General features: G+C 40.7%; 1 long non-coding RNA gene across 1 annotated transcript in view; it reads right to left on the reverse strand.

Annotated features, from left to right (window-relative positions):
* Positions 1 to 908: 908 nt before the first annotated feature.
* Positions 909 to 16,077, reverse strand: part of LOC134507247 (uncharacterized) — a 39,887-nt gene continuing 24,718 nt past the window's right edge. Inside the window, exon 3 of the long non-coding RNA XR_010068880.1 lies at positions 909 to 1,009. This is a non-coding gene — a long non-coding RNA (uncharacterized LOC134507247). The remainder of the gene's footprint in view (positions 1,010 to 16,077) is intronic.

Below are 16,077 nucleotides of genomic sequence, written 5' to 3' on the forward strand. Positions count from 1 at the left end.
TAGACAGACTCAACCATAGTTTCAACTGAGAAACTGTGAGCATCCTAAACCAAGCCAAATCCCAAAACGCCAGAGAATTCCTGGAAGCCACTCAGACAAAGCAACCATCAACAGACACATAGAGGTAAACAACATTTGCATACCATTCAAAATAGACAATAGAAAAGCCAGAAGACCAGTACACTCCCTTGCCAGCAATCAACACCCGGATATGCAAAGACTAACACTAGGATTATCACCAGATGAACCATCAAACAGCACAATACACCCTAATCAAGGAACTATTAACTCAGGCAATCAACCAAGCAGCAAACAACAGCCCAATCAAAGAACTCCCAAGGAGAGAACAACACCCCTACCAACACAAGCAGGGCAAGCCACAGTATATAAACTGAGAGCAAGGCCCACTCCCTCTTTGCACTGAAGATGTTGCCTAGTCTGGCAATGAAACGTCTGCAAGAAAACAACAAGACTCAGAGAGCACCAAGGATGCCACAGTTCAACCCTGAGCTACAAATATTCGCTTCAACAAGTATGTTTTTGACTCCTTTGTTTTAATTGGGTTCTATCTAGTTTTGGGATTTGTGTGGAGAACAGATTGTGTTTTAGGTCATATTTATGCAGAAATACTGAAAATTCAAAAGGGTTCACAAACCTTTAAGCACCACAATATTCTAGCTTCAATCTTTTGACCATGCAGCACACAGTATTTTAGTTGCAGTGTGCTGTTTTCTATAAATGTCTTTAAAACTAGTGCCTGCTAGATACCATTACATTCCACACTTTTTCTTAACTGGGCAGCACCAATTTGCAGCTGACACTGTTCCCATCTCCTCAGCCTGCAGTAGATGCAAATAAGTAATTTTAACTTATAAACACCTGCACAAAAATGGAACTCCTGAAATAGGCTCTTCCAATTTTCTGTAACCTTGCTGCTATCACTGGTCAATGTTTTAAAACTCACCTTAATTGTACCCTGACTGTTAGCAGCAATCAACACATTGGACTCCTGCAAAAGAAGAAAAACTATTAGGGATTATGCCACAGGGAATAAACCAAGTAAATTGGGTGCTCTTTGCTTTAACAATCAGATATGATTGATTCCAGCATTCAAGAGACGTCTAGTATTTGACATAACCTTTGAGAAGCTGTGCCTAAAACAGTTTGGGAACACTACCAGTTGGTGACATGATACAATTTATTTCAAACCAACTGACAAACACGAAAGCATTGTGAGATCTGTGAAGTTTGGAAATAAGTGAGAAATATAAAGAGTTTTATTTTCTGGCATACATATTGAAGTACTCAAGGTGCCTCAATTAAGCTCAATCACTGACTACTGGAACAAACAAAACAGGCAACTTTTATTGAGTCCCTCTTTGGGGGAGATAGGCGGTGACAGAAATTTGAAATATAAATAAACAATATAAATAAATAACAAGATCGGCACACGTAACACCATTGCTTCGCGAGCTGCACTGGGTGCCAGTTTGCTTCCGAGTCCAATTCAAGGTGTTGGTTATCACCTTTAAAGCCCTACATGGCATGGGGCCAGGTTACCTGAGGGACTGTCTCATCCCCATAACATCAGCCTGTCCCACCTGATCATGCAGACAGGGCATATTGCAGGCCCCGTCTTTAAGAGAATTGCATCTGGTGAGCTCCAGGAGGCGAGCCTTCTCTGCAGCAGCTCCCGCTCTCTGGAATATCCTCCCCACAGAGGTACGGCAGGCCCCATCTCGTGACCTTCCGAAAACAACCGAAGACCTGATTTTGCCAGCTCGCTTGGGGCAGGAGGGGAAGTAGTCACTCCTGGGAATGGTTGGCACCCTAAGATGGCCTTAGATATACATGAGCAGCATTAAAATTGTCAACGCCGTCTGGATTTTATTCTATTTTTTACTCTATATTAATATTTGTATTTGATATTTATGTATTGTTATATTTTAATGTTTTATTTTTATTGTAAACCACCCAGAGTCCCCCCTTGTGGGGAGATGGGCGGTAGCAAAATTTGATAGATAGATAGATAAATGGAAAATGATTGAATCTAACCATAATTTTGAAATGGCTTCTAATACACTAACTACTCCTTTATTATCTTTGCCAGTGACTTTATTACCAGCACAGCAATTCAACTTGCTATATTTGAAGCTCTCCAAAGGTGAATGTGTTTATACAACACTCAAAATCTCTATCACTTGAAGGCAGAAAATACTTGGGTGGAAAATCATAAATTACACCAAATACAGTCAGGACCAGAAATATTGGAACAAGGATAACTGTTTTGGCATTTGGCCTCTGTACACCACCACACTGAAGTTGGAAGGAAACACACCCTGATGGGAGCGATGTCAGGACTTTCAGCTGTCATTCAAGGGGTTTGACAAAAGTGGGACACTAACCATTCAGGAAGTGCAGCCAGTGGCATACACGCACACCCATCGTTGGTGGCTCATAAGTAATGGAACAAACCAACATCATTACAAACTTAAGGATCGCCTTTAATACCTGGTTGAAAATCCTTTGCAGTCAATGACTGCCTGAAGTCTGGAACCCATGGGCATGACCAAATGCTGAGATTCCTCCCTTGAGATGCTTTGCCAAGCCTTTACTGCAGCTGCCTTCAGCTGCTGCTTGTTTGTGGGTCGTTCTGCCTTCAGTCTTGTCTTCAGTAAGTGAAAAGCATGCTCTGCTGGGTTGAGATCAGGTGACTGACTTGGCCATTGAAGAACATCCCACTTCTTTGCCTTGAGAAACTCTTGAGTAGCTTTTGCTGTATGTTTTGGGTCATTATCCATCTGCAATACGAAGCGGCGTCCTATCAGTTTGGCAGCATTTGGCTGAATCTGAGCAGAAAGTATAGCCCTATACACTTCAGAATTTATCCTGCTGAATTTATCAGCAGTCAGGTCATCAATAAACACCAGTGACCTGGTTCCACTGGCAGCCATACATGCCCATGCCATAACACTGCCTCCACCATGTTTGACAGATGATGTGGTGTGCTTTGGATCGTGAGCTGTTCCTTTCCTTCTCCATACTTTTCTCTTCCCATCATTCTGGTGCAAGTTAATCTTGGTTTCATTAGTCCAAAGAATCTTATTCCAGAACTGTGCAGGCTTCTTTAGGTGTTTGCTGGCAAAGTCTAATCTGGCCTTTCTGTTCTTGAGCGTTACCAGTGGTCGGCACCTTGTTGTGAGGCCTCTGTATTTACATTCATAAAGCTGTCTCTTGACTGTTGATGTTGAAAATGACATGCCTACCTCAAGAGCGTTCTTGACCTGGCTAGATGTTGTGAAAGGGTTCCTCTTCACCATGAGCAGAATTCCACTTTAGCTGTCTTCCGTGGTCTTCCAGGCCTTTTGCTGTTACTGAGCTTGCTAGTTAATGCCTTCTTTTTCAGGATGTTCCAAACTGTTGTATTAGCCACTCCCAATGTTTTTATTATCTCTCTGATAGGTTTATTTTTTTTTCTCAGCCTAATGATGGCCTCCTTCACTCACATGGACACCTCTTTGGACCTCATGTTGAGAGTTCCAGTGAACAGCTACCAAATGCAAATGTAACGCTCAGAACCACCTCCGGGCCTTTTATCTGCTTGATTGGTCATGGGGTACCCAGGAAACAGGCCACACCTGGCCATGCAGCTGCTTGTCAGCCATTCATTCCATTACTTATGAGTAGGGCGAGGATTCCTATGACCTAAAAATGTTAGAAATATGCAAGCATTTATCACCTTAAAACCATTTAAATATGACCAATTAAACCAAAAATATGACTTTTAAAGCAAAAATATGACTCTACTATTTTTCTGAAATTAGCACCCAATTTTTAAAAATCTGTGCTTACACACACACACACACACACAAATTAAAAGGTTTATTCTTCACTTCCAGTGCAGAAGTGCTAGTATTGAAGGAATCAAATGAACATTTTGAGAGTAAAATGGTCATCCCTGGATTAGTTTTCATTAACAGCAGAATGGCATTGGATGACCACGTGCATCTTGAGGTTATCAAACCCAAAATTCCTTCTGTTGTCCCCCAGTATGTTGAATCTGGAGAAACTCCGTTCAATGACATGAGGTTATAGGAACAACTTTGAAAAAAGCAAACTCGTCTGGAGAAAATTCTGACTCGAAGACTTCAAATTTTGCTTCAAGTCCACTTAGAACGTTACCTATTTTGCAAAGTGTTGAATAACCCAGATTAGATTGCAGCACTCTTGGCAGTTTATCACTCATTTTTTCATCCACTTTCCCCTTTGCTTGCTTTAAATCACTCTATAAAATCTTGTTTTATGATGTTCAGTGCATCACTAAGTTCCATTCCTACAGTTTCAAGGTGGGTGATTGCTCTTGATAATCCACTGAAATTAGATGCTATATATGCTAAGTTTTCAGCCACGGTTTCAGAAAAGGAATCTTGCACAATATTGATGGAGGAAGATTCAGAACAGTCAAATTCTTTAACTATCTGCTACAAGGAAGCATAATTTGTGAAATAATACATAGCCACATCCAGCCAAGTCCCCCAACTTGTCACAACAGGTTGGGGAGGGAAAGCCAAAGTAGGAGCAATTTCTTTGAACTTTTGTACTCAAAGTGGAGCTTTAATGAACATTTTTTTCCCATTCGAAATTATCTTATCTACATCAGGATAGTTGCTTCGAATCTCTGGGGCCACTCTGTGTAAACTGTGTGCAAGGCATGTGATATGGATCATTTTGGGATAAAGAAGTTGAAGTCCCTTGGCTGCTTTAGTCATGTATGGAGCGGCATCTGTTACAAAGAAAAGGATATGTCCCCTTTTTACACCATCCGGCCAGAGTAGTTTCATAGAATAGTCAAAGAACATAGCAATAGTGGAAGTGTTTACTTTGTAGAGTTTCACATGTTAGAAGAAATACTTCACCAGGCTTGTCACATTTCAGAGTGCCAATAACAACATTGGCTACAAATCTTCCGTTTACATCACTTGTTTCATCTATTGAAACCCATATCTTATTGTTGTCAGCAGCAGATCTTATCTTTTCTAACACATATTCATAGCAGGCAGAGATGTAATTTTTCCTTAGAGCTCATTCATTTGGAATCGGGTGACTGGTGTTGTTTATTCGTTTAGTCACTTCCGACTCTTCGTGACATCATGGACGTCAACACCTCCAGCTCCCCCAGGGACGAGTCCGTCACCTCTAGAATATCATCCATCCATCTTGCCCTTGGTTGGCCCCTCTTCCTTTTGCCCTCCACTCTCCCTAGCATCAGCATCTTCTCCAGGGTGTCCTGTCTTCTCATTATGTGGCCAAAGTATTTCAGTTTTGCCTTTAATATCATTCCCTCAAGTGAGCAGTCTGGCTTTATTTCCTGGAGGATGGACTGGTTTGATCTTCTTGCAGTCCAAGGCACTCTCAGAATTTTCCTCCACCAACACAGTTCAAAAGCATTGATCTTCCTTCTCTCAGCCTTCCTTATGGTCCAGCTCTCACAGCCATAGGTTACTACGGGGAACACCACTGCTTCTACTATGCGGACCTTTGTTGTCAGTGTGATGTCTCCGCTCTTAACTATTTTATCGAGATTTGTCATTGCTCTTCTCCCAAGGATTAAGCGTCTTCTGATTTCCTGACTGCAGTCAGCATCTGCAGTCATCTTCACACCTAGAAATACAAAGTCTTTCACTGCCTCTACATTTTCTCTCTCTATTTGCCAGTTCTCAATCAAGCTGGTTGCCATAATCTTGGTTTTTTTGAGGTTTTGCTGCAAGCCAGCTTTTGCACTTTCTTCTTTCACCTTGATCATAAGGCTCCTCAGCTCCTCTTCGCTTTCAGCCATCAAAGTGGTATCATCTGCATATCTGAGATTGTTAATGTTTCTTCCAGCGATTTTAACTTCAGCCTTGGATTCCTCAAGCCCAGCACGTCGCATGATGTGTTCTGCGTACAAGTTGAATAGGTAGGGTGAGAGTATACAGCCCTGCCGTACTCCTTTCCCAATCTTAAACCAGTCCGTTGTTCCGTGGTCTGTTCTTACTGTTGCTACTTGGTCGTTATACAGATTCGTCAGGAGGCAGACAAGATGACTTGGTATCCCCATACCACTAAGAACTTGCCACCATTTGTTATGGTCCACACAGTCAAAGGCTTTAGAATAGTCAATAAAACAGAAATAGATGTTTTTCTGAAACTCCCTGGCTTTTTCCATTATCCAGCGGATATTGGCAATTTGGTCCCTAGTTCCTCTGCCTTTTCTAAACCCAGCTTGTGCATCTGGCAATTCTCGCTCCATGAATTGTTGAAGTTTACCTTGCAGGATCTTGAGCATTACCTTACTGGCATGTGAAATGAGTGCCACTGTTCAATAGTTTGAACATTCTTTAGTGTTCCCCTTTTTTGGTATGGGGATATAAGTTGATTTTTTCCAATCGGATGGCCATTCTTGTGTTTTCCAAATTTGCTGGCATATAGCATGCATTACCTTGACAGCATCATCTTGCAAGATTTTGAACAGTTCAGCTGGGATGCCGTCGTCTCCTGCTGCCTTGTTATTAGCAATGCTTCTTAAGGCCCACTCAACCTCACTCTTCAGGATGTCTGGTTCTAGCTCACTGACCACACTGTCAAAGCTATCCCCGATATTGTTATCCTTCCTATACAGGTCTTCTGTATATTCTTGCCACCTTTTCTTGATCTCTTCTTCTTCTGTTAGGTCCTTGCCATCTTTGTTTTTGATCATGCACATTTTTGCCTGGAATTTACCTCCAATGTTTCTAATTTTCTGGAAGAGGTCTCTTGTCCTTCCTATTCTATTGTCTTCTTCCACTTCCGCGCATTGCTTGTTTAAAAATAATTCCTTATCTCTTCTGGCTAACCTCTGGAATTTTGCATTTAAGTGGGCATATTTCCCCCTATCACTGTTGCCTTTTGCTTTCCTTCTTTCTTGGGCTACTTCTAGTGTCTCAGCAGACAGCCATTTTGCCTTCTTGGTTTTCTCTTTCTTTGGGATGTATTTTGTTGCCGCCTCCTGAACAATGTTGCGGACTTTTGTCCAGAGTTCTTCCGGGATCCTATCTACTAAGTCCAGTCCCTTAAATCGATTCTTCACCTCCACTGCATATTCCTTAGGAATATTAGTGAGCTCATATCTAGCTGATCTGTGGGTCTTCCCTAATCTCTTAATCTGATCCTAAATTGTGCAATAAGAAGTTCGTGATCTGAACTACAGTCAGCTCCAGGTCTTGTTTTTACCGACTGTATAGATGTTCGCCACCTTTGGCTGCAAAGATGTAGTCAATCTGATTTCGGTGTTGTCCATCTGGGGAAGTCCATGTATAAAGCTGTGTCTTAGGTTGTTGGAAGAGAGTGTTTGTTATGCAGAGTGAGTTGTCTTGGCAAAATTCTATCAGCCTATGTCCTGCTTCGTTTTGTTCTCCCAGGCCACGCTTACCTGTAATTCCAGGTGTCATTTGACTGGTGTACTTCTCCAAAAAATGCCTAAGGCTACCACTACCTAATTTCCTTAAGGGAATACTTGAAGTAACCATCATTGTACAGAGATCCTTACAAAATTCTGACTGGGTATTTGATGAACCTGCAGTTGAAGAAGAATCTCTCTCAAAAAGGAGACGATGCCTGTTCTCAGTGAAGGTAAATCTTGCTAAATTACTCTTGTGTTTCGCAGTGTCACAACGTTGTTGAATATTAAAACATTTTGGGGCCGATACCTTATCTTCACACAATTCACAAAACAAAATATCACCATTGCTACTAAAAATCTGCTCCCCAAATTCTTGAACAGGATGCTGTAATCTCACACTCGCTGAACATCTACGTTTAGGCATGTTGAAATCAGATTGCAGCTCTCACGTGACTCTACCACCTCGAACACACATACACCTGAGTTGGGGAGCAAATGAGAAAACGAAAAAAAAAGGCAAATGCTCACTCGTGTTCGCAGGCCTGGTCAGGGGAGAAGCCTCTGCCTGCTGAAGTCATTTTAAAAAAGGCTGTTCTCCCTCTGAGAGCGAGAGAGAGCGAGAGAGAGAGCGAGAGAGAGACTTGAGTTGGGGAGCAAATAAGAAAAAGAAAAAACAGGCAAATTCTCACCTTTTTTTCAGGCCTGGTCAGGAGAGAAGCCTTTTCCCTTTCCCTCCCTCCCTCCCTTACACACACCCCTGAGTTGGGGAGCAAATAAGAAAAAGAAAACAAAACAGACAAATTCTCACCTTTTTTTTCACGCCTGGTCAGGGGAGAAGCCTTTGTTCCCAACTCTCTCTCTCTCTCTCTCTCTCTCTCTCACACACACACACACACACACCCCTCCCTGAGTTGGGGAGCAAATAAGAAAAAGAAAAAAAACAGGCAAATTCTCACTTTCTTTGCTGGCTTGAACTGGCTGGCTTATCAGGAGGGTTGCCAATGACAAAAATATGACGTTTGTTACAAAATTAAGCAGAAATATGACATAACTCCTTTAAAAAGTCAAAATATGACTTTTCAGGCAAAATAAAAAGCATCTAATTCCTACCAGATTACTCTAAAACATGTTTCAACTTACTTATAAATTCAAATAAAGGTTCCAGAAAAAATATGACATGGCATAGAAATCCTCGCCCTACTTATGAGCCACCAACGATGGGTGTGTGTGTATGCCACTGGCTGTACTTCCTGAATGGTTAGTGCCCCACTTTTGTCAAGCCCCTTGAATGACAGCTGAAAGTCCTGATGTTGCTCCCATCGGGGTGTGTTTCCTTTCAACTTCAATGTGGTGGTGTACAGAGGCCAAATGCCAAAACAGTTATCCTTGTTCCAATATTTCTGGTCCTGACTGTATAGCATTTTACCAGATGTGCACATCTCAGCACAGAATTGGGTTCAATATTTTCCTCCCTGTATAGCTGCCCCCATAGTATGTTAACAACAGCCCACATAGAACTCAATACACTACCAGGGTGGCCAGCTGTCTCAAAACTAGCATGCAAGCAGATAATTATAGTTTTGACCTTTGGAAAGGTCTCTGGAGAGTATATGATACCCCCAGAAGTATATAGGCATGATCTCCATTGGTGGGCCCCTATTCTGACTAAACAATTTTCAGAAATACAAAAACGTGTTAGATCTTATAATTGGAAATTTAAAGTTATTATACAGTATATCCCATTTTTTTAAAGGGCAGTAGGCAAGACCTTCCAAATACCACTCAGTCTTGGACATCTCCTCCCAACTTTATGCCTGACATCTTCTGAATAAACTGGAGGATTAGGAGGAAGCAACAAACTGTTTACACCTGGAAGAAGCAGGATTTCATAAAAGCCATAGTACAATAGATCACTGTGTCACTCTGAATTCAAAAGTACACCAGTGGATTCAAAGAACAACTTTATGCATCACTGGTTGATATCACCTTTGTCTTTGATTCAATAGATAGGCCTTGATTATGGGAGAAATTCAAAAGGACAGATATTGATAGATACCTACTCAGGCTAATAATCGGATTCAGTGCTGATACTAAAGCCAGAGTGAGAGTGGACCCCCAAGAATATTGATCAGATCCCATATCATTGGAGAGAGGTATTGAACTGTCTACACACTTTTAAAATTTAATATTAAACCATGACAAAATAAATGTGATCTTGCTAGAAGAAATATCAAACATGGGTAATGAACTAATGCCCATCACATAGAGCAATGCTCTTCCTTTAAATACTTAAGACATTTTTTTATTCCAACCCCTTGGATGGAAATCATGCATATCCACTATCTTAGCAACTGCCTAGCACATTCTGCAGCTTATCCTGAATTTTTTCTACTCTAAAGGAAGTCTATTAGCAGTATCTGCATTTGAAATATTTCATTCTAAGGTGATAGCTCAGATGTTAAAAGGGGGGTGGGATACTGAGGATAATCAGAATTAATAATGGTCAGACACTGAACTGTTCAACTACTCCTTGATTCCAACTGTTAGTAGCCAGGTATCTTTGCCACACATTTTTTCATATGTTAAAATGGGAGATGGGAATTGGAGTCTAAGAACTGAATAATCTGCTAAGATAGCACATAGCTGGCCTTAGCTGATCTCCCCACCTGCCCCCAAAAAAAGAAAAGAGAAAAAAATCTGATCAAGGTCCAGTTAGAAAATCCCAAGGTTGTAGGCTTGAGTGCAATGTAAAAAGAAATACAGAACAAAATCCCTGAAAACGGTAGTGGGAAAGGGTTGAAGGGCTCTACTTTTTTTTAATACAAGATTGGACAAGATTGGTTTGGTTCTTATGTTGGAAAGAGGCTAGCTCTATCTATCTATTTCTATTCTTCAACAATGGAAGGGTTTATCTCATACTTAAGTCTTGCTTGAAACTTCTAACTTCTTAGAAATAGACATTTGGCATCCAAAATCTGGATATGTTACCCAAGAGAAATATACTTGGACCCACCTATTTTCTCAAAAATGCATTTTTATCTTCTCGTTATTTGATTATTTTATGGTGTTGCTATAACTGCAGCCCTATACCTGCTTAGCTAGAAGTAAAGTTAGGAGCTGTTAGTAGAATTGCACTGAAATACATTTTGGTTGTGTTGTCCATAGAAAAGAGAAATAGGAATGTTAAAAATAATTTTTTAAAAACCTAAATAATGTTAAAAGTTAATACACATATGCTAAAAGAACAGTGACTGCATACAGCATCTGTCTTCCAAGTATGGATACTTATATTCTTGGAATCTGAGCAATGTGGAGAAGTTTTAAAAGCTGATTTTTTATCTGTAAGTTTAGAATCAAGGAATGTCAGAAAACAGCTATTCTTGTGACATGGGTAACTGCAAGAACTAATGTTACATATTCTTGAATTCCAAATAATCCAATTTATCTGGTCATATATCAGTCAGTTGTGGTTTTTTTGCAGCTTCCAGTTCTATTTTATATTTGTAAATTGTCTTTTCTCTGTTTTGAATGAGAATTGTTTCCAGGCAATTAAACAGTTGATGGCTATATACTTCTACACTTGGAAAGAAATCCACCTAATATTTCCCATTTATTCGCATATTGGGCCTAGATGTTAAGATTACTACCTTAACTTGCAGTTTCCTTGCTTATCAGAGCATGAGCAAAACTGGTAAGCATCTTTAATGTTAAACCAAGGGATTTCCTTTAAATACTTGAATACTTTTATTTTATAGCTTCTCGACTGTTTGTATGAATTGTTTTATACAGTTAGGACCAGAAATACTGGAACAAGGATAACTGTTTTGGCATTTGGCCTCTGTACACCACCACACTGAAGTTGAAAGGAAACACACCCAGATGGGAGCAAAGTCAGGACTTTCAGCTGTCATTCATGGGGCTTAACAAAAATGGGGCACTAACCATTCAGGAAGTACAGCCAGTGGAATACCCACACCACCAACCCTAACCTTAACATCCTGAAAAAGAAGGCATTAACTAGCAAGCTCAGCAACAGCAAAAGGCCTGGAAAACCATGGAAGACAACTAAAGTGGATGACCATGGAATTCTGCTCATGGTGAAGAGGAACCCTTTCACAACATCTAGCCAGGTCAAGAACGCTCTTGAGGTAGGCATGTCATTTTCAACATCAACAGTCAAGAGACAGCTTTATGAATGTAAATACAGAGGCCTCACAACAAGGTGCCGACCACTGGTAACGCTCAAGAACAGAAAGGCCAGATTAGACTTTGCCAGCAAACACCTAAAGAAGCCTGCACAGTTCTGGAATAAGATTCTTTGGACTAATGAAACCAAGATTAACTTGCACCAGAATGATGGGAAGAGAAAAGTATGGAGAAGGAAAGGAACAGCTCACGATCCAAAGCACACCACATCATCTGTCAAACATGGTGGAGGCAGTGTTATGGCATGGGCATGTATGGCTGCCAGTGGAACCAGGTCACTGGTGTTTATTGATGACCTGACTGCTGATAAATTCAGCAGGATAAATTCTGAAGCGTATAGGGCTATACTTTCTGCTCAGATTCAGCCAAATGCTGCCAAACTGATAGGACGCCGCTTCGTATTGCAGATGGATAATGACCCAAAACATACAGCAAAAGCTACTCAAGAGTTTCTCAAGGCAAAGAAGTGGGATGTTCTTCAATGGCCAAGTCAGTCACCTGATCTCAACCCAGCAGAGCATGCTTTTCACTTACTGAAGACAAGACTGAAGGCAGAACGACCCACAAACAAGCAGCAGCTGAAGGCAGCTGCAGTAAAGGCTTGGCAAAGCATCTCAAGGGAGGAATCTCAGCATTTGGTCATGCCCATGGGTTCCAGACTTCAGGCAGTCATTGACTGCAAAGGATTTTCAACCAGGTATTAAAGGCGATCCTTAAGTTTGTAATGATGTTGGTTTGTTCCATTACTTATGAGCCACCAACGATGGGTGTGCGTGTATGCCACTGGCTGCACTTCCTGAATGGTTAGTGTCCCACTTTTGTCAAACCCCTTGAATGACAGCTGAAAGTCCTGACATCGCTCCCATCAGGGTGTGTTTCCTTCCAACTTCAGTGTGGTGGTGTACAGAGGCCAAATGCCAAAACAGTTATCCTTGTTCCAATATTTCTGGTCCTGACTGTACATATGCATGCTATTAGCTACCAATTCCCAGAATTTTTCTCTCATTTTTTTGGATTGTACTGAGGCCAAGATCCACTCCATTGAGCCATATAATAAGGAATCTTCTGGATTTTAATAATTGCTTATATTGGGATCAAAATTGGACCAATAGCTGAATTAGAGGGTCATAATCTATCCTTCCTAACTCTACTCTGAAGCTTTCTTGAAGCTTGTCACTGAAGCCTACAGTCATGATCAAGCCATCCCTTCTTTATATTGATCTTTTTGGACTGGCATACAATGGTCACCTGAGTATACAACACATGATTGATTGTGCTGAAAATAATATACACATTTGAATTAGCTTGCAATATGAGGTCTCTTTGATTCAGCATCTGCTAGCTATTTAGTAAAGCAGTAATTTTCTCACTGAGGTTGGAAATCCACCTCTGGACATCCCTGCCTCCATGTGGGAGGAATATTCACTGCCTCAAGTTGCAGTGGATTAGAGGACATACAAAATGATCTACAGAAGGCCTGTAGTACCTTCCCCACCCTGGCCTCCAATAACTGAACGGGAGACTAGTTGACTCATTCAGAGTCTGAAATCCAATAAGGCTCCTGGGGAAGATCTTCTACCCCCTGAATTATTGGAATGTCACACTAACTGCTGGGCACCCTTTCTCACAGGTTATTTACTCATATAAATAATTCCTGCCAAATTCCAGTTGGTTGGGAGCTCTCTATTGTGGTTCCCATTTACAAAAAGGGTGATAAGGCTGACCCCTCAAATTATAGACCAATTAGTTTACTTGACATCGTAGCAAAATTGTATGGCAAATATCGTTTGTACAGGATAGAGGATTGAGTGATTGAAAAGGGTTTGCTACCCAAAGAGCAAAATGGATTTAGGACTGATCGCTCCACTATTGATAACTGTTTTATTTTATGTCATCTAATAGAAAAATGTACGGCTAAAGGGAGCCAACTGTGTGCAACTTTTATAGACCTCAGTGCAGCATTTGATTCAATAAATAGGGACCTTATCTGGAAGAAACTTATGGACCTGAGCATGGATCTCAGACTCCTCTCTTTCAGGCATTATATTCAAACTCATGCCTAAGTGTACACACAGGAGCACATTGTTCCCTAACAGGGATAGTTAGCACCAACAAAGAGGTCAGACAAGGATATATGCTGGGTCCCATTTTGTTTAACCTGCACATTAACAATATCCCAAAGTTACTTCATTCAACTGATATGCATTACCTAAAGTTAAAATAAACATGTAAATATTCTGCTTTATGCAGATGACATGGTATCGATGTCGTATGCCCAGGTAGGGATAAGAAGATGCTGCACAGGTTTAGTTCATACTGTGCACTCAACTATCTGAACATCAGTAAGTCCTAGACTAAGCTAGTTATTTTCAGGAAGAGGTAGGCTAGGTGTAATTGGAGCCTGGACAGGGAACATATAGTTAGGGTAAGTCATATCTGTCCTGGCTTAAGCAAAGACCACGCTGAGATGAGGAGAATGTCTCTAGTGTTTATTAAACTGCTGTAGTAGAAAGAAAATCCTACCAAACTGAAGGAGCATGGGAAAACTCAGAGAGATATACCCTCAAACTCAAGGTGGGTCTGTTCTGGGTTTCTATGAATGACAGTTCAAAGCCTCTAAACTATGCATGCGTTTTCCCCCCTGGATAGGGGCTCCCTCCTGCTCACCATCCGTACTCATAACAGTATCTATACTTAGGAATTGTTTTTACAGAAAGAGGTTCCTGGCTCCCACATTTTAAGAGGAGTTTTTAAAGGGCTACAGCCTGTGCCGATGCCATAAGGCAGCTCATCAACCAGTTACCCAGGTTCTCTAATTCCAATCGTAAAGATATGTAACAGCAAAATGGTCCCAATGATTACATATAGTGCAGATCTGTGGGGATATATAAATGTCCCCTCATTGGAACAGATACAGTCCACTTTCTTAAAATGCATCTTGGGGGTGGACAAGTCTATACCAACTCCAACAGTAAGGGCAAAGTTTGGTTTGCCCCCTATACAAAGTGAGCTAGTAATTAAAGTATTCAACTATTGGCTGAAGATCTTATCTACGGACCCAGATAGATTATCTAAGCTCTGTTTTGAAGAGCAGATGCATAATACGCTTCCTTGAGCTTGGGCTGCCCAACTTTCAAATTTCATCTCACAATATGGATTCTCCATCCAATTCCCAGTCCAATCAGATCTGAAGGCCAAGAATAATTTTAAACAAAGGGTCATGGATGTGGCTGCCCAAGATGATAATGGCTGGCTCAACACAAATCAGCCTCCCAGTTAGAAAAGTATTTAACAACTTACATGCCTCAACATCTTAGAAGATTATTTTCTAGAGCTTGTTTCGAACAACTAGATTCTATGGTAAGATATGGGAGGTTTCATGGAGTTCCATTTGAAAAAAGACTCTGTATCCGTAGCACACCAGCTGTTGAAGACATTGCATATATGCTTTTTGATTACAATCTATATTCTGCAGAAAGGACTGTTTACTTAGATTCTTATTTAAAAACTAAAAAAATACTGGGGCACCCAGGAGAAACTGTCTTCCTTTTTGCAGGGAACGAACCTGCATATCACTAGTAAGACTGCACTCTTTATATCAAAGGCCATTTCAAAGAGGACAGACTGTTTAGATCAGACTGGGGTTAACTGCAGGGGTGACGATTTATTATGAATATGTCATACTGTTTTCTTTGTATTTATTTGTATACTTGTATCAGTTTTATACTTTTCATATGGTGATATGACTAAATCAATAAGGTTTCTATTCTATAACTGTTAACATCTTTATCAATTCTGGCATTAAAGTTGCCAGGCAATAAAATGTCTTTTTGGTAGTGATTGTTCAACTCTCTCTAAAAGTGTTTGCAGACAGGACCAAATCTTAAACCACAGGTTTAGATTCCTACCAGCAGGGTAATAAATGTTAGTACAAAGAATTGACTCAAAAGATTTACTATCTACCTGGATTAGCTGGATATGACCACTACCAGACCAGTCCTTCTGCTGTATAATGTCAACTGAAATCAAAATTGATAGCCTACCACTTCTTCCATTCAAACCCAATGTAACTGCTAGAAGGTGGCATGAGGAAAAACCTGACAAGGAGAAGAACTATCCTAGCACCATGTCTTCTGTAGGAAAATATATATTTTTTCCAAGCAGTGTTCAACTTAGATTTGTGAATTCCTTTCTTTCCTCAGCCTGTGAATGACTGATCTTGATCAAGCACAGTTCACATTTATATTCCTGATTCATTCCTACAAATCAGAGGTGGGCAAAGCTTTCCAGCCTGGAAGCCGCAGAGGGCATTCCTAGAGACATCATCAGGGGATGTTATAATCTTCAGGGTTTTTCTCCCCCCACCAATTTTCTGGTGTTGGGATGTGTGCTAAAAGTGAAAAATGGGTACATTAAGCCCTGAATGTTAATCCACCTATGTTGGATATTCTTAT

This window comes from Candoia aspera, unplaced genomic scaffold (genome assembly GCF_035149785.1).
Source record: "Candoia aspera isolate rCanAsp1 unplaced genomic scaffold, rCanAsp1.hap2 H2.scaffold_86, whole genome shotgun sequence".
Lineage (NCBI taxonomy): Eukaryota > Metazoa > Chordata > Lepidosauria > Squamata > Boidae > Candoia > Candoia aspera.